General features: G+C 44.6%; 1 long non-coding RNA gene across 1 annotated transcript; it reads left to right on the top strand.

Moving 5' to 3' along the window:
• The first annotated feature begins 470 nt into the window (after window positions 1-470).
• LOC116585088 lies at window positions 471-16,445 on the top strand. Its single transcript, XR_004283458.1, has 3 exons — window positions 471-482; window positions 6,237-6,239; window positions 16,284-16,445. It is a non-coding gene; the product is annotated as an uncharacterized LOC116585088 (long non-coding RNA).
• The last annotated feature ends 2,139 nt before the right edge of the window (window positions 16,446-18,584 follow it).

The raw sequence follows: 18,584 nt of genomic DNA, 5'->3' as shown, positions 1-18,584 counted from the left end.
TATTGTGCCTAAGGCTGCAATGAACATCATGGGGGTAGATAGGTCTTCGATGTCCCGTTTTCACTTCCTTTGGATATATACCCAGAACTAGAATTCCAGGATCATATGATAATCCTATTTTAAAATTTTTGAGGAACCTCTACACTGTTTCCACAGTGGCTGCGCCATTTTATCTTCCCACCAATGATGCATGAACATCGCCTCTTCCCCACATCTTCCCCAACACTTGTTATCTCTTTCTTTTTGATGATGGCCATTCCGGCAGGTGTGAAGTGGCGTCTTATTGTGGATTTGATTTAAATTTCCCTGATGATTCCTAAAGTTGAGCGCTGTTTCATGTGTCTGTTGGCCATCTGTACGTCTTCCTTGGAAAAATGTCTGATTGGTTCCTCCTTCAATGTTTTATAAGATTTGTTGTTGTCGCTTTTGAATTGTATGAGTTCTATATATTTTGGGTATTAATCCAGTATCAGATAAATGATGTGCAAATATTTTTTTTTTCTCATTTGACAGGTTGCCTTTTCATTTCACTTTGCAGAAACATTTTAGTTTGATGTGGTCCCACTTGTTTAGTTTTGCTTTTGTTGTCTTTGTTTTGGGTTTTAAATTAAAAAAAAAAAAAACATCAGTTAAGACCAACATCAAGGATATTAGCCTCTATGTTTTCTTTTAGGAGTTTCATGGTTTCAGATTTTACACTGAATTCTTTAATCCACTTTGAACTGATTTTTGTGTATGGTGTAAGATAGGGGTCCAGTTGTATACTTCCGCATGTTGCTCTCAGGTTTTCTAACACCATTAATTGAAGAGACTGTCTTTTCCCCACTGTTTATTACTGGTTTATTGTAAATTAATTGACCCCATATGGCTGGGTTTGTTTCTGAGCTCTCTAACTTGTTCTGTTGTCCTTCGGATGGGGATTAATGTCCATGTCTGGGTTTCATTTGTAATGTTCCCCCACTTAATTACTTTGGGAGAGGGAAAGAGAAGTTGCTATAAATATAACATAATTGATAGTCCAACTCACCGGCTCTCCTCACCAGAAGGGACCCTCCTGCTCTGACTGTGGATTCCAGATGAAGGGACAGTCTCAGGTCCCAGCACTTGATCATCCCCAGAGTCTTCCAGGATAATTCTGCTTCCCCTGGCTTTGACAGCACCTGGCTTCACTCTCTGGTTTTATCTTGCGACGGTGATGGTCATTTCAGGCTTCATAGAATACACATTCTGATGTACATTTCTCCTGCTTTGTTCTCTAAATCATGACAACCACCAACGCCCCTGTCCCCCCACCCAGCTATGGAACAGAACACTGCTGTGTTGCAGACAGGTGACCGGTGTCTGACCCTCAGACATCATGATGGTCACGTGGCCTCCTGGAGTGGTTGGAGCCTCCTGAAGGTCTGGCTTGAATAGCCTCACCCATAGTCTAATACAGAGTGTAAGAATTCTCTCTCTGTGCATCATGACGTGAAAACTCTGGGGAGACCTATTCTGGACCAAGGGTCATCATATCCTCGGGGACCTTGAGGGGTCCTTTAGTACTTATATCCTCAGGCACGTTTGCTTGGCTCTCTGGTACCTGGTGACCGGTCCCCAGCACAACTGGCCCATCTCTAGACTTCAGACTTGTTTTTTCCTGAGGCAGTGACTGACTAAGTGCTCACCCAGTTCACTCTCGGGACAGCTTGGATGAAAACCACATTTCTCAGGCCTCTTTCACCTGGGTGGGGTGTAAGACCAGTCCTTGGTGGTGGAATGTCAGTGGAAATGGTGTGTCACTTCTGGGTCAAGTCCACTAAGAGCCATGTGTCTTCTTCCCACTTTGTTCCTGTCTTGTCTCCCGAAGTGTCCTTGGACACTGTATGCACTGGAGATGGCAGCTAGATCCCAAATGACCACATGCTGTCCAGTCATCCCACAGCCTCTGAAATGAACTCTGATATGACTGAGAAATAAAGGTTTTGTGTCAAACCTTCAGACTTCATTCAGATTTATCGATTATAACAATTAGCATTATTTATGGTAATCAGTACAATTTCTTTGTCATAGACGTTCATGATGTTATGAGCTATGTACCCCCCCCACCTCCCAAATTTATGTGTTGAAGTCCCAAACCCCAGTACCTCAGACTATAACCGTGTTTGAAGGTTAAGGTCTTTAAAAAGGTGACTCAGGTTAAAATGGGCCCTAATCTAACAGGACATGTGTTCTTTTACGAGGAGCAATACACGAGGGGTATTGTCCACAAAAGGATGACTGTGTAGAGATGGCCACAGGGTGGTCCTCTGCCAACCAAGGCAAGAGGTCTCTGAGGAGGCCAACCCTGCCAACACCTTGATCTTGGACTTGCAATTTCCAGAATTATGACACAATGCATTTTTTAATTGTGTTTTTTATTTTTTTAAAGATTTTATCTATTTGACAGAGAAAGAGAGTGAGCATAAGCAGGGGGAGTGGCAGGCAGAGGGGGAGGGAGAAGCAGGTTCCCCGCTGAGTGGGGAGCCCAATGCGGGGCTCAATCCCAGGAGCCTGGTGTCATGACCTGAGCCCAAGGCAGACACCTAATGACGGAGCCACCCAGGTGCCCCTATTTTTTAAAAAATTATTTTTATTTCAAATAAATTTCTGTTTGTTGTAAACCACCCAGTCTGTAGTATTTTGTTATGACAGCCCTAGCAAACCAACACACATGGTCACATCTTCTCATCTAGAGCCCTCCTGTATTACCCAGTTTCCTTCTTAGTTCCCCAAAGATTTGTTTGTACTTTGACCCTGTGAGCAACCGTGAGTCCTCAAAGATGCCAGGTTCCCCAGCTTTGTCTCTGCCACAAGTATCCTTCATGACCTGCAGTCAATTTTGGTAATTCTCATGTGAATCCAAATCCACACGTATCCAAATATCACTTTTGCGCGATAATTCCCACACTTCCCAGTCATCTTGGTCGCAGAGGTTTCTCTAAAAGTCTTCACCAAGCACTGCCACGGATTTGAATTTAGCCTCCTCCCAGGCCCCGCAGGGAGCGAGGTGGGTCTGGTGAACACAAGCTCCAAACATTTTTGCAAGATTCTCCCGTTACCACATTGCTCGCTTCTCAGCCTCTGCCCAAAGCCTGTCAGTAATAAAACTGCTACATTATAGGTTCTCTGACAAATATGTCTCTGGAGACTGTGGGCATGAGTAGCTCTGCGTGGTGTCTGAGCCCAGGATGAGCAGAACTGTGCCTCTCCCTTACCACGCTGGAACCAGGCTGGGTCTGCCCATGCAATCTACAAGCCTGTCTGATTGTGGCAACTGTCATGTTGAGCCAGAGCCACGTTCTGCTGATGGAAGCAAGATGCTAGCCCCCAGGTAGCCCAGAAAATGCAAGATACCACCCTGCAAAAGCTTTGTTCTGATTCCAAGCTTCCGAATAGGTGACCACTCCACGGATAGATGGAGTTTCCAAAGGATACCGGAGGCCACCTGCTTGGCTAATGGCAAATATTTTACTCTTGAGCTTGGAGAATTTGTTTAACACAGCTCCCTCTACTGGGCTGTTAGCAGCTCTGGAGTTTTCAGTGTCCTAAAACAAGGAGAAAAGAATCCACCCAGCCACCAGCTGAAAAACCAGCTGATAGAATCCAGAAGGAACCCGCACTGTCTGAAGTGAGAATACTGAGGGAGCATCCGTGGGACCCTCTGGGATTCTGCCCGTCCTTTTGCAGTGGTCAGCCACTTGGATCCTTCTCTGCATTTTAGTAACTTGTCATCTCAGAAAGAAGGGGCTGTGATCCTGACTGGCCTTCTAAGGAGCAAGGGATAATATGGTTACAGCATTTTCTTCTAGAGACAAGTAGGATCGCAAGTTTAGTTCCACAGGAAGGAGACAAGCAGGAGGAACAACAGGGCAAAGGTGTTCCAGAAAGGCAGGCCAGAACACATTCACAAAAGCAGCCCTTCCAGAACAAAGACAGACCGAAGGGAAAGCAGGCAGCTAGGCTGAGAGTCTCATCTGGGACCTCAGCAGGAGCTAAGGGCTTGGACAGAAGGCTGTGTGTGACCGCTGCAGAACTGCCACATACTCGTAACGAAGGACAGTCCGGATTTCATCCTGTGTGCGCTGCTTCTTCGTCTCTGGCTGCAGATATAGCTCGACAGGAAGCTGTAAAGCAGGGGGTGAGGTGGTGAAAATCCCGGAAAAAAAGCCTCCCCTTTCTGCAGAGCTCAGGGTCATCCTGGCCCCGGGTTGGCACATGGAGGGACGAGTACCCTCTACTGGGCCACAGTGACGAGCCCACCCGGTCGCACACCTCTTTCTGTCCACATCTGAGTATCAGTTGCCCATTTTAGAGTTTGAGGGAATTTAATAAATAGCCCCTTTCTTTCCTGTCCCGGGAGTCAGCCAGACGGAGGTCAACATGATATTAGTAATAGAAGCTGGGCTGGAGAGTGTGGCTTTACGTATGTAAGCCAAGCAGACTTTCCAATTTCTCTTCCCGTGCCGAACTTACTCACCCGACTACAAACAGCACCTTCCCGGCAAAGGCCTGCTTCTTTAAAGTTTATGGCACTGAGGAGCAGAACGGAAGGGTCCTTACCAGGAAATGACTGAGTCACGCTGTCACAATTCCCCTGAACTCAGTGATCAGATAAGTCATCCTGCCTCCCCTGGGGAGACAATTATAGGGCGGCCAGAGCCCAGGGCTGGTATTCCAGTGAGGGTCTCCCCAGGGAGAGAGCCATCGAGAGAAAGAAAGTATCCCCCACCACTTGGCTCTGGAAGCCTCCATTAATCCTTACCCACCTTCCCTCTGGGCAGGCCCCCGGGCACACTTGGGCACGCTCACCCACACTGCCAGGACCTCCCACAAGGGAGTCAGGAGGTCCTACCCCCCTGGGGGGGGTATCTTTGAAGCTTGTGGTTACCTCTATGAATTCCCTTATCATGCTGTACCACAATTATTTTTCTTTTCATCTCCTGCTTTCGAGCTTGAACTCCCAAAAGGCCGGACTGTGTTGCATTATTTCTCAGTGCATCTCTGTGTCCCTAGTGCTTCGTACATAATAGATACTCAAGAAAATGCTTCTGGGGTGGATGGATGGATTTAAAAAAATGAACAATGAATAAAATTGTGGGAGTGCGGAGATGGAGAGGTTTTTTTTTCTAGAAATAAATTAAGGCTCTGACTTGGTCCATGCACGAGGCTGCCTTAGGCCTGGGGGTTATCTTAAGCAACCCAGTAACCGACCAGCCTCACAGAGGCCACCGGAGTGAAGGGAATTGGGTCGGAACCAAATTCCACAGGGTTGCAGGTTCACTCCCACGGGACTTCCACAGCCTGGCTCGGGGCCCCTCAGCCCGAGTGCAGACCTCTCCGGTCCGGTTTCCCTCAACTCTCCATTCGGCCTCCTACCCTGGCTTCCCACCCTCACTCCTCTAGATTGTAGGCCTTCTAGATTCTGACTGGAGACCTTGTTTGGGGATCTCCAACCTGGGAAAGTATAACACTCTCTTGAGACTGCAGACTTAATAAACGAAGAACTAAATATTCACCTATTACATAGCATACTTTTTGGGGGGTCTAGACTTAAATAGCACCTGGTCTGGAAAATACTGGTTGGAGAAGAATTGATCCATATCTTCTGTTTAATTACATCAATAACAGGCGTAACAGCTTAGACTTTGAAGGGAGAAAGACAGTGGAAAAGAGGTTTTATAAGGCAGACTTTTTTTCCTGGGATGTGTGAGGTAGACGGCAAGATAAGGCAGGGGCCTGTGTTCGCCTCTGCCACGTCTTTGACTGGTCCTCTGACTTCTCTAAGCTGTAGTTTACTGTTGTGTAATCTGGAGATATTACTTGTATCCCGCCCATAGGACTGTTCAAGGGGAATTAGATAAAATAGAACATAAAATGCTTAGCATGCTATCAGGCACATAGTAAATTTTTAACATAAATATTTTTCTAAATTGTACATGTTGTTTGTTATTTTTATGAGTCAAGATTCTGGGGCAGTGCAGGCCGCCGGAGGTGGGGAGGGCATGGGGGTAGATTATAATAGGTTTTCCGGGGCCTGTGGCTGGGGGGAGGGGGGACAAACCAGGCAGGGTGGCTCCGTCAGTGTCACAGATCTGTGAACCTCCAGATGTTCGTAAGTGGAATGGATTTCTGCAAAAGGAAGACGAGGTATAAATGGGGGTGGGGGTGGGGGAGGGTCAAGGAAACTCACAGGGCCTCACAGAAAGAGCTAGAAGTGGGTTGTTCCATCACCAAATCCAGCTCAAAAAGAAACCCTGACAGAGGAAACTTGTGCTCCCTCCAGGGAAGCTGGCTCTCGGGATCTCACTCAAACTCCATCTTACACAGAGTAAGAGAGAAAGACACAGCCAGCCGGACCCTCTCATGCCTCCTTCTGGCACGCCTTGCTGCTCTCAAAACCTGCTTCCTGCCTGGCTGGTGAGAGAAGACGTGTCCTTTGGCCCCTGAGCCATCAAAAGGTCCTAGAGGGACCCCTTGTGCGTGGCCTGTCAGGGAAAGTGAGGCCTAGGGGGAGAGTCCTGGGGACACAGCCACGTGGGGTTCACAGGTATGGTCAAGAGGGACGCAGCTCCCGACCCCTAGGAGGGTCAGTGGGGTGGCAGAGAATCTGGAGTAGGGGCATGAACGGAGTGGGGGTTGGGGCGGGGAAAGCCTGTGGGCTAGATTAGGCCAGGCCCAGAACTGGAGTCAATGGAGGTTTTGTTTATGTAACATGTGCACAAGGCCCTTTGGAGAAAATAACCCCGGGTCTGCAGGCCAGGCTGCAGCGAGCAGGGGTGCGGCTGCGAGCTTCCTGTTGTTCTTGGCCAGGCTGTCCAGCTGTTTGCTCAGCTCCTCTCTCCGAGCCCTTGGCTTCCGTGCTGCCTGCGCCTTCCAGTGTCTTGGGCTCCCTCCCCACAGGGCAGCGCAGTGGGATTGCTCCCCAGAGGCCAGAGGCGGTGGTGATGCAGGCTCTGAACCCAGAGGATCGCCCCCTCCTCCCACCACCCCTCAGGGCATCCTTCGTGCACAATCCCCTAGCTGAGCGGGTTCGCTTACAGACCTCCAGGTTAGGGAAAGGCACAGGGCCTGACGTGCACCGGGCATGGGTCTGAATCCAGGGTGACCATTTGATCGTCGCTTGTCCTATGGCAACTTGCAAAATTCCTGGAGTTGTTGATGATGTGCAAACACGGATACAAATACACGAGAGATGAAGAATGCGTGTCCGTTCCCCTCACACAGGCTTGCTCCAACGTGTGAAGACTATATGGTTACCTTTTTGAAACACAGATTCCCTTGATGCTATGGTGTCAATGTTTGTGTCCCTTCAAAATTCCTGTGTTGAAATCCTCCCCCCTAAAGGTGAGGGTACTGGAAGATGGGGCCTTTGGGAGGGGCGTCAGTCAGAGGGAGGGGGCAGCGCTTATGAGTGGGATTAGTGCCCTTGCACAGGAGGCTCCTGGGAGATCCTGGCCTCTTTGCTATGTGAGGACGTGGCTGAAGAGGGCCCTGGCGGGACCAGGTCTCAGACTTCCAGTCCCCAGAACTGTGAGAATTGCTCTTGTTGTCTCTTCTTATGGGAGCTCTAGTTCTACCAAGTCAGGGCTCCACCCTTATGAACTCATTTAACCTTAATGACTTCAGTAAAGGCTTTATCTCCAAATGTAGCCACATTGGAGGTTAGGGCTTTAAACCTAGGAATTTGGGGGAATGCTGTTCAGTCCATGGCACGACCACCACACCCTGGCTTGTAGCTACTATTTCACCTATCATACCTCAAAACCAGAAGCAACCCAAACATCCATTGGCAAAAAAATGGGTAAGCAATCTTTGGTATGTTACTACAATGGAATACTATACTGCACTGAAAAGATTGGGCTCCTTATACATAAGACCCCTTCCTAGCATTCCTCTGAGCAAGTCATGCATGAAGCAAAACAACAAAGCATCTTGGAACTTGGGGCTCCCGATCTCTGCCTGGTCTTTTCCAAAAAGTTGGTTCATTCAGACCAAGTTTAATGATCCCCTCATGTTTGAAAGCAAAATTGCAAGTCTTTCAGGACTTTGCTTAAACACAGACAATTCTCCCACTTTGGGGTAGTGATGGAGACCCCAGCTCACAGCCTGAGTGGTTTCCAGCAGAGTCTTATTAATATGAAACATAGTTTTCTTGGGGGAAAAATTGACTTTGAATTTGGATTTTCTGTTGTTTTCGTTGAAGAACACTAAGTTAGCCAGTTGGCTAAGGAAAAAGCAGTTGTTTCAAATTAGTTGTAATTTTGCATTAAGCCAATGTTGGCTTAACAGGTTTTGCCCAAGATGTTTTTCTATACATAGGATGTCTCCCTAAGTCCTAGAAAGATTGTGGTAGATTTCCACATCCATTATTATTTGGCCTTGTGTTTCATAAAATAGCAGAGTAAGTTTATTTTTAACAGTTGTGCTGCCAGTTTGGGTTAAACTAACAGGTAAAAGGGTTTTTACAAAAATTATCTCTTTTTAGGCAAGTAGTCTTAATTCACTCAAATAATAGATTTTGATTCAGGCAGTTAGGACCTGAGGTCTGAGATAACAAACCACACAGCTCACAATTCTGTAAAAAGCAGGGGCTCCCAGAGGTTTTTTGGTTTGGTTTGGTTTTGCCTTTTTTTAAAAAAAAGACTTATTTATTTATTTGAGAGTGAGAGCAAGCAGTGAGGAAGGGCAGAAAGAGCGCGAGAGAGAGTCTTTTTTTTTTTAAAGATTTTATTTATTTATTTGACACAGAGAGAGAGAGATCACAAGTAGGCAGAGAGGCAGGCAGTGTGTGTGGGGGGAAGCAGGATCCCTGCTGAGCAGAGAGCCTGATGTGAGGCTCTATCCAGGACCCTGAGATCATGACCTGAGCCAAAGGCAGAGGCTTTAACCTGCTGAGCCACCCAGGCACCCCGAGAGAGAGTCTTTTTTAAAAAAGATTTTATTTATCTATTTGAGAGAGAGAGAGAAAAAAAAACAAACCAGCACAAGCAGGAGGAGTAGCAGAGGGTGAGGAGAAGCAGACTGCCTCCCTCCTAGAGCAGGAAGCAGGATGTTGGGTTTGATCCTGGGACTCTGGGATCATGACCCAAGCCAAAGAGGTGCACACTTAACCGACTGAGTCACGCAGTCTCTCCTGAGAGAGAGGGAGAGAGAGAGAGAGAGAGAGACAGAGAATCTTAAACACACTCCATGCTGAGCACAGAGGCCAACATGGGGCTCAATCCCATGACCCCGAGATCATGAGCTGAGCCAAAACCAAGAGTCAGATGGTCAACCGTCTGTACCACCCAGGTGCCCTGTTCCTGGAGGTTTCATTCTGGTTTCTGTGAATCTAGTTTTTACCCAAAGGTCTTGCTTGCCTGATGTCCCAATTTGCCTCTGCCTTTTTTGTACTAGAAGGACATTAAAATGGATAAAAGCAGAAAGGCCAGTGAAGTGAAGAGGAAGAGTCACATGTTAACATCAGAGAGACCCAGATTTGAGTTCCTGTATCCTCCCTGCCAGGCAGTTTACTTAACCTTTCCAAGTCTAAGTTTCATCATTCATAAAGCGGGGATGATAATGCCTTCCTCTGAACACTGATAAGACTTGGGAAATAATATCTATGGGGTGCCTGAAACATCGTAGTTTATTCATTCAAAAAATTTTTTTTTTGCATGAACTATTTATTGACCATGGATCAGAAACTTTAACAGTGGGAACAGAACGGTGAACACAATGATCTCTGCCCTCCCAGAGCTCAAAGTCGTTTGGTAAATCACCATTATTCCAACTGGCACATGAAAAGACGCTCAATATCATGAATCGTCAAGGAAATGCACATCAAGGCCATAATGAGATATCAACGCACGCCTGTTGGTAAGAATGTGCAGAAACTGGGACTCCTGTACACCGTTGGTGGGAATGTAAACTGATGCAGCCACTACAGAAGATAGTGTGGCAGGTGCTCCGGAAATTAACAGTAGAACGACCTCATGAACGAGCAAACTCATTTCTGGGCATTCATTCAGAAGTGTTGGAATCAGGGTCTTGGAGATTTATTTGTACTCCCATATCCACTGCAGCATTAGTGACAATAGCCAAAATGTGGAAAAATCCAAATATTCATTGATGGAGGAGTAGGTAAAGGAAATGTGCTTTATACATGCGATAGAATATTATTGAGGCTTAAAAAAGAAGTTAGTCCTACAATATGCGACAACGTGGATGAACCTTGAGGACACGACACTAAGTGAAATAAGCCAGCCACAGAGGGACAGATACCATATGATATCGTGAACATGAAGAATCGGAGATCAGAGTGTCACACTCATAAAGAGAGGAGAATGATTGCCAGGGATTGAGGAGAGGTGGAAACAGGGAGTTGCTATTTAATAAATATAAAATTTCACTTACTCCAAGATAAATAAGTTGTGGAGATTTACTATACAACAAGGTACCCACAGTTAACAATACTGTACGGTACATTTGAAAATTGTTCATGGGGTAAATCTCCTCCTGAGGGTTCCTACCACAATGAAAAAAGAAAAAAAAAGAGAGAAATGTGGATTGTAGTAATGTGTGCATAACTCTGTAAATTTAAATCTGTTAAAATTCATTGTGTTTTATGGTATGGAATTGATAGCTCGATAAAGCTGTTCTCAAGAATACGGCTTGTGGAATATTATTCAGTGTTAAAAAGAAATGGAGCTGTCAAGCCATGCAAACATAGGGAGGAAATGTAAACGTATGTGGCTAAGTGAAAAAAAGCCAATCTGAAAGGCTACATACACCTATCTGATTTCAATGATACGACATTCTAGAAAAGGCAAAACGATGGTGGTTGCCAGCGGTGCGACAGAGAGTAGGGATAAATAAAGAAGCCTTGGGAATTTCTAGGGCAGTGAAACTACTCTGTATGAGAATGGTGGGCATGTGCCATTCTACATCTGTCAAAACCCCCAGAATTACAACACCAAGAGTGAGCTCTACAGTAAACGATAAACTTTGGGCAATTATGACCTATCCACGTAGGCTCATCCTTGGGACACATGTACCGGTCTGGTGAGTGACGTTGGTAACTGGGGAGTTCTGCCTGTGCGGAGGCAGGACGTACAGGGGAAATCTCTGTACCTTCCTCTCAATTCTATTGTCAAACTGGAATTACTATGAAAAATGAGATCTTGAAAAAAACTCAAGGACCTCATCTCTAACAAGTCTGTTAGGTGTCGCTGTTCCCCTCCTAAACTTCCTTTGCCTGTTCCCATTTTTTTCCCTTATAATCACCTTGTGATACACTATATAATTTATTTTCCATATCTAATCTACATTGTGTGATTTTTTTTCACACTTTAACATACAGGAAATCGGGAAGCATTTTGTGATGGATCGCAATTAATAGGATTCTCTCTACCTCTAACGGTGCGGGGAATCATGGGGCATCTTCTCTGGTAGCTCTCTTAGGGATGATAAGCTACAGTGTTATGTTATTGTCTCTTGTCTGTTTCCCCCTCTAAACGCCAGCTCCAGGAGGGTAGGAGTCTTTATTTTGTTTGTCGCCATATTTTAAGTGCCTAGAATGGTACCTGGTACGCAGCCGGTCCTCCGTGAACATTTGTTGAATGAGTGAATGAATGTGTTAGGCCTGCTAGTAATAAACTGATAAAACAAAGAAGCTGAAATTAAAAGACAAGATAAGTTATTAGAACAACCTAGTTTCATTATTTCTTCACTGTTCCATCCCCAGACACTGGGAAAAGAGCTTAGTTAAGAAGAATTTTAGCGAGTCACCGGGGCTCATCCTCCAGGGTAGTAAGAGGCCCACAGAGACTTTGGGAGGGTTGCTATGATTGGCTCAGTCCCAGAACCTTCTGTGCAAACTGTCTCTTCACCAAAGCACTAATTGATGACATTCTCTGGAGATGTTGAGAGAAGCTCAGACTTACAGAAAAAGTGGGTAGAAGACCCCCTACTTCTCGTCCCTGCTTGGTCCATTAATCCCTTTTCCACACTCCCCAGTGGGCCAGGAATCACCTGTCCCCAAAAGCAGGCTGGGTCTTTTGGCTCTGTTTGCCAATCTTTGCATTGGCCCTCATGAGCAGTGACCTAGAGCCCCCTGAATTGGGCCTGGGGGTGGGTGGTTTCCTGGCCACTTGGAGAGGCTGCTGGGCATTCATTATTGCTGGCCTGGGGGCATGACTTACACCGGGCCTGGGCATGTGTGCCTGGGAATAGTTAATTTCCTTGTTAGACTGAGCCCGTGCTCTGGTTCACATTAGCTGACGTTTACCGATGCTGTCACAGGCTGCCTCTTTGTTTCCCATCAGTTTCAAGGGACAGATCTTATATTGTCCCTTCTCTTGCCAGCCCTTGGGAAGGGATTGAAGGGTCAGGGAGCTGAGGAAACCCATTTGGGGGACAAGTAAACTTCCCATAGAATGGGAAGCAGCTTTTTCTCTCTGGACAACTCATCCATTAGGCACAGGACCTGGGGCCCATAATCCTTTTCAGGGCCCACAAAATGTTTTCATTACTTTTAAAATCAGAAAGAAGAAAATGGATTTTTAGGGTTAAAAGTGATTTTATTTTTAATAATAAAAAAAATTATGAATGGATATTGAAAAAAAAAAAGCGCTTTTATTTTTATCTTACAGCAGAAAATAAACCCCCAGCAAATTGTCTAGGAATATCAATTGTATTTTGCCTAAACTAATAAATGAAGAAAATGTTACAGTATTTACGGCGATACCAAAAATAATGTTTAATTGGGTTATTCTACAAGAAAGAGGCCCACAAAAGTCATATTGCCACCCTGCCTATTACCAGACTAGAAAAATAATCTTGTCATTCACGAGCATTCTGGCAGATGAGGAATATTCGAGCTGTGGCACACGAGCCAGGGGAATTTTGAAGGAAACAGGCAGGCTGGGAAAAACATTGCTTGAGTGCCATTCTAGGGTAGGCTTGGCACTGGACGTTTTTGGTACATTTTCTCACTGAGGCCTTCCCACTCTGGAAAGTCAAATAATCACCTGATTTTGCAGTGAGCTTAAGTCACTACTCACGACTGGCCCCCAATGTCTCACTGTGTCTTTCCCTTTCTTAAAGAAATTAATTCACATATTCATAAATCCTTCTCAATTAGTTTATCTAAATATTGTTTGGGGATCTTTTTTTAAAAGCCTTTTCCCTTTTTGATCTTTTAATTAGAACCGGGAAGAGGGGTTTTGACAGCCAGAGGCGTAACTGAGATTCCGAACAAGCATTGGCTATATTCTGAGATGCAGCTAGGTTCTGGGGGTTCTTAATGATGTGGGGAAGTCTGCCTTGAGACTGTATAATTTTTATGTATTTTTTTTAATGAAACATGTTTCAAATGCCAAAACATAATTTAAAAAACAATTTCACAATCAGATTTTGGTTGTATTGGCCCCCATGCAAACACCCACGCTGCTTTCAAAATGTGGCTTTTTGGGCATTTCACTAGGAAAAACAGAAAACAAAGCTTGCCCACTGGAAACAATATCCTCCAAATTCTGGCCCTGGAGAACAAACAGTGGTGACTTCAGAAGCTCTCTTTTCTTGATTGGACAACTTGGTTCATTCGTTTATTCCATACCTTTGAGGGCCTGCTGTGTTATGTGTTGGGCACTGTTCTAGCAGCTGGGGATTAAAGCAAACCTGGGAGCCAGTCCCAGCTCTCAAGTCACTCCCATTCTAGTGGAGATAACTGTTCTGGGCCAAGCTACCACAGCCTCTCGTTCAGATGGTTCCAGAGGCCTCCTAACTGGTCTCCAGGCATCCAGCCTTGTCCTCTGTTCTGCACATACCAGACAGAGGAATCCCTTCAGACACATGTCAGATGATGCTCTGTGGGGAGCACTCTGTTGCTCCTCTCTGACCTATCTTCTCCTTCTCTTCTCGTTGGGGATGGTGTTGTGAACATACTGGATTTCTTGCCTTTTCTAAAGCAGGTCAAGCCCACTGCCATGTTCATGGCTCTTCACTTGCTATTCTGTGGGCTGGGAACGCTCATCCACCAGAGGTCCACATGGCTCACTTCTACATCAAGCCTTTATTCAGATGTCATTTCAGTGATGACCCCCCACCCCCAGTTGTCCCATTTGAGATTGCAACCTCCATTCGCCTCGTCCCAGAATTATTTTATTCCATTGCACTTCCCATAATCTAACCATACTATGTGTTTTACTTCCTTTCATTGTCTGTCTTCCCTTTGCTCCTTAACAGCAAGTATTTTGTCTGACTTATGCCCAACTGCATCCCTAGTCCTTGGAATAATGCCTAGCATGTAGTAGTTGCTCATTAAGAATTAGTTTATTTTTTGACAAAATGAGACATTCATGGAAAGCAAAAAAACAAATGCTACACAGGTATGTTGTTTTGAAAGCACTAAGGAAAATCCTATCTGTGTATAGATATCAGAAGACTCATTCAAAGAGTAAGCTTCATCTGGGGATAACTAGCACGTCCCCAGGTGAAGAAAAAGGGATGGTACTCAAGCAGATGGGATAATGTAACAAAAAGAATGTGCCTATTTGGCAACTGCAAGTAGATTTGATACAACAGGAGCCTAAGATGCATAAGTTAAGGGTGCTGGCATGAAATAAAGTTGAGAATATGAACCAACTCCAGCTCATGTCCAGCTAAGGACTGTTGACTTCCCTCTTAGGATCATGGGAGCTATTGAAGGCTATTAAGCAGAAGAGAGATAAGATTAGATTTATTTATGTATTTATGTATGTATTTATTTATTTATTTATATTTGAGAGAAAACACAAGTTGGGGGGGATGGGCAGAGGGATAAACAACCTCCCTGTTCCACAGAGAGCCCAGACATGGAGATCGACCCCAGGACCCTGGGATCATGACCTGAGCCAAAGGCAGCTGCTTAACCGACTGAGCCACCTGGGATTTATATTTTCAAAAGACGTCTCAGGGAGTCCTATGGGGAAAGAACTGGGGGAAAACTGGGAAAAAGGGCTTCAGAGGTTGCTTCAGCATAACTGCTGAAGATGCCTGGGCCGTGCGCAGTGACTGGGTGCGGCAAAAAGAGGGATTTAAGAGATATATCAAGTAGATATTTGCAAATATCTTCTCCCATTCTATCAGTTGCCTTTTAGTTTTGTCGGTTGTTTCCTTTGCTGTGCAGAAGCTTTTTCTCTTGATGAAGTCCCCAGTAGCTCATTTTTGTTTTTGTTTCCATTCCTCTGGAGACGTGTCTAGCTGCAGCCTAGGTCAAAGAGGTTGTTGCCTGTGTTCTCCTCTACGATTTTGATGGATTCCTGTCTCACTTTTACGTCTTTCTTCTGTTTTGAGTTTATTTTTGTGTATGGTATAAAAAAGTGGTCCAGTTTCATTCTTCTGTATGTGGCTGTCCAATTTTTCCAACACCATTTGTTGAAGAGATTGTCTTTTTTCCACTGGACATTCTTTTTTTTTTTTTAAAGATTTTATTTATTTATTTGACAGAGAGAGAGAGATCACAAGTGGTCAGAGAGGCAGGCAGAGAGAGAGGGGGAAGCAGACTCCCCGCTGAGCAGAGAGCCTGATGTGGGGCTCGATCCCAGGACCCTGAGATCACGACCTGAGCCGAAGGCAGAGGCTTAACCCACTGAGCTGCCCAGGTGCCCTCAATTGGTCATTCTTTCCTGCTTTGTGGAATCAGTTGACCATAGAGTTGAGGGTTCATTTTGGGGTTCTCTATTCTGTTCCATTGATCTGTGTGTCTGTTTTTATGCCAGTACCATAGTGTCTTGATGACGACAGCTTTGTAATGGAGCTTGAAGTCTGGAATTGTGATCCCTCTAGTTTGTTTTCTTTTTCAACATTCCTTTGGCTATTCAGGATCTTTTCTGGTTCCATACAAATTTTAGGAACTTTTTATTCCAGCTCTGAAAAATGCTGTTGGTATTTTGATAGGAACTGCATTGAATGTGTAGTTTGCTTTGAGTAGCATAGTTTAACAATATTTGATCTTTCCATCCATGAGCATGGAATGTTTTTCCATTTCTTTGTGTCATCTTTAATTTCTTTTTTTAAGTGTTCTATAGTTTTCAGAGTACAGATCCTTTAGCTTTTTGGTTAGGTTTACTCCTAGGGATCTTATGGGTTTTGGTGCAATTGTAAATGGGATCAATTCCTTGATTTCACTTTCTTCTGCTTCATTGTTGGTATGTAGAAATGTAACTGACTTCTGTGTATTGATTTTATATCTTGTGACTTTGCTGAATTTCTATTTTAGTCCTAGCAATTTTAAGGGCTAGTATCCAAAATTTATAAAAGATTTATCAAACTCAACACCCAAAAAACCAAATAACTCAGTCAAGAAGTAGGCAGAAGACACGAACGGACATTTCCCCAAAGAAGACATATAAATGGCCAACAGACACATGAGAAAATGCTCAGTGTTATTCAACATCAGGGAAATACAAATCAAAACCACAATGAGATACCACCTCACACTGGTCAGAATGGCTAAAATTAAGCAACTCAGGAAACAAAAGATATTGACTAGGATGCAGAAAAAGGAGAACCCTCTTATGCTGTTGGTGGGAATGCAAACTGGTGCAGTTGCTCTAGAAAACTGTATAGAGCTTCCTTAAAAAAGTTAGAACTACCCTATAACCCAGAAATTGTACTGCTATTTATTCAAAGGTTATAAACATAGTGATTCAAAGGGACACATGCACCTCAGTGTTTATAGCAACAATGTCCACAATAGCCAAAATACGGGAAGAGCACAGATGTCCACTGACAGATGAATGGATAATGAAGATGTCACACACACACACACACAGACAGACACACACACACGTATTTGTGTGAATAATGGAATATTGCTCAGCCATCAAAAAGAATGAAGTCTTGCCATTTGCAACGATATGGATGGAACAGAGGGTATTATGCTAAACAAATTAAGTCAATCAGGAAAAGACAAATACCATATGATCTCGCTCATATGTGGAATTTAAGAAACAAAACAGATGAACACATGGGAAGGGAGAAAAAATAAAATAAGATAAAACCAGAGAGGGAGGCAAACCATAAGAGATGCTGAACTCTAGGAGTCTGAAAGTTGCTGGAGGGGAGGTGGGGGGGCAGTTCAGAAAATTGGGTGATGGGCATTAAGGGGAGCACTTGATGTAATGAGCACTGGGTGTTATATGAACTGATGAATCACTAAATTCTACCCCTGAAACTAATACTGCAGTATATGTTAACTACATTGAATTAAATAAAGAATTAAAAGAAGAGAGATACCAAGTAGCAGATTCTAGAGGACTTAGCAACCTGCAGTCAAGAATGAGAGGGGGCCTGGCTTGAGCAGAGAGGGACTAGAATGACTCCCCCAAGTGCCTTTTAGGCAACTGAGGTAAATACGTAAGTTCATTCAACAAATATTTATTAAGAACCTATTATGTCCCGGGCATGAATCTAGGCACTGGGAACAGGGCTTTGAGCAAAACAGAGAAAGTCCAAGTGGAAGAGACTGTAAGTAAACAGAGTATAATTTCAGATTGTAATAAGCCTTATGACAAAACATAAAGCGTGGTGAAAAGGTGGGGCACGATGTTAATTTTATGCAGGAGTGAGTCAGGGGACAACTCCCTGAACAGGTGATGTTAGAACCCAGCAAAGCTATGTAAAGACTCAGAGGGAAAGATACCCTCTGGCAGAGGGAATAATGAGCATAAAGAAGCTGTGACTGAAACGAGGGATGCTTGTTTGGCAAACAAGGAGAAGGTCACTGTGGCTGAAGGTCAGTAAGTTAATTAATGGAACAAGGGGAAGGGTAGGCAGGGACTAGATTCTTATAGCTTCTCCCATGATGGTGAGTGTGGATTTCATCCAAAGTGTGGTAGAAAGCCATGGGATGGCTTTGAGCAATGGGGGAGACAGTTTGGCCATTGCTGATGTTGTCATTGAAATCATTGTGGTTGCAGAGTACAGAATGAATTTCAGAGATGCAAGAATGAGAGCAGTAGTTTGAGCAACAAACAAAAACAAACAATGGTGGGAAGCCGGGTTGCGGCAGTGAAAGTGTTGAGAAGTAGAAGTAGATAGCCTCTTGTTCTGTTTGAGGGTAGAAAAAAATCGGGATTTCCTGATGGAAATCAAGAATCACTCCTAGGTTGTTGTTGTTGTTCTTCTTCTTCTTCTTCTTCTTCTTTTTCTTTTAAGATTTTATCAATTTATTTGACAGGCAGAGATCACAAGTAGGCAGAGAGGCAGACAGAGAGAGAGAGGAGGGGAAGCAGGCTCCCCGCTGAGCAGAGAGCCTGATGTGGGGCTCAATCCCAGGACCCTGAGATCATGACCTGAGCTGAAGGCAGAGGCTTTAACCTACTAAGCCACCCAGGCGTCCCACTTCCAGGTTCTCAACCTGAGGAAATATGTGAATGTAGCGCCTTTACTGAGGTTGAGAAACATTGGGCAGGATTAGGTTTTAAGGCAATTGAGGAGGGAATCAAAGGTTTTGTTTCAGGCATATTTCACTTAGAAAGCCTATTCAATATCTAAGAGGACATATGGGAAGACAGCTAGATATACAGGTCTAGAGCTCA

This window comes from Mustela erminea, chromosome 2 (genome assembly GCF_009829155.1).
Source record: "Mustela erminea isolate mMusErm1 chromosome 2, mMusErm1.Pri, whole genome shotgun sequence".
Taxonomy (NCBI): domain Eukaryota; kingdom Metazoa; phylum Chordata; class Mammalia; order Carnivora; family Mustelidae; genus Mustela; species Mustela erminea.
The sequence above is the reverse complement of the archived record's forward strand: the minus strand, read 5'-3'. Positions and strand labels throughout refer to the sequence as shown.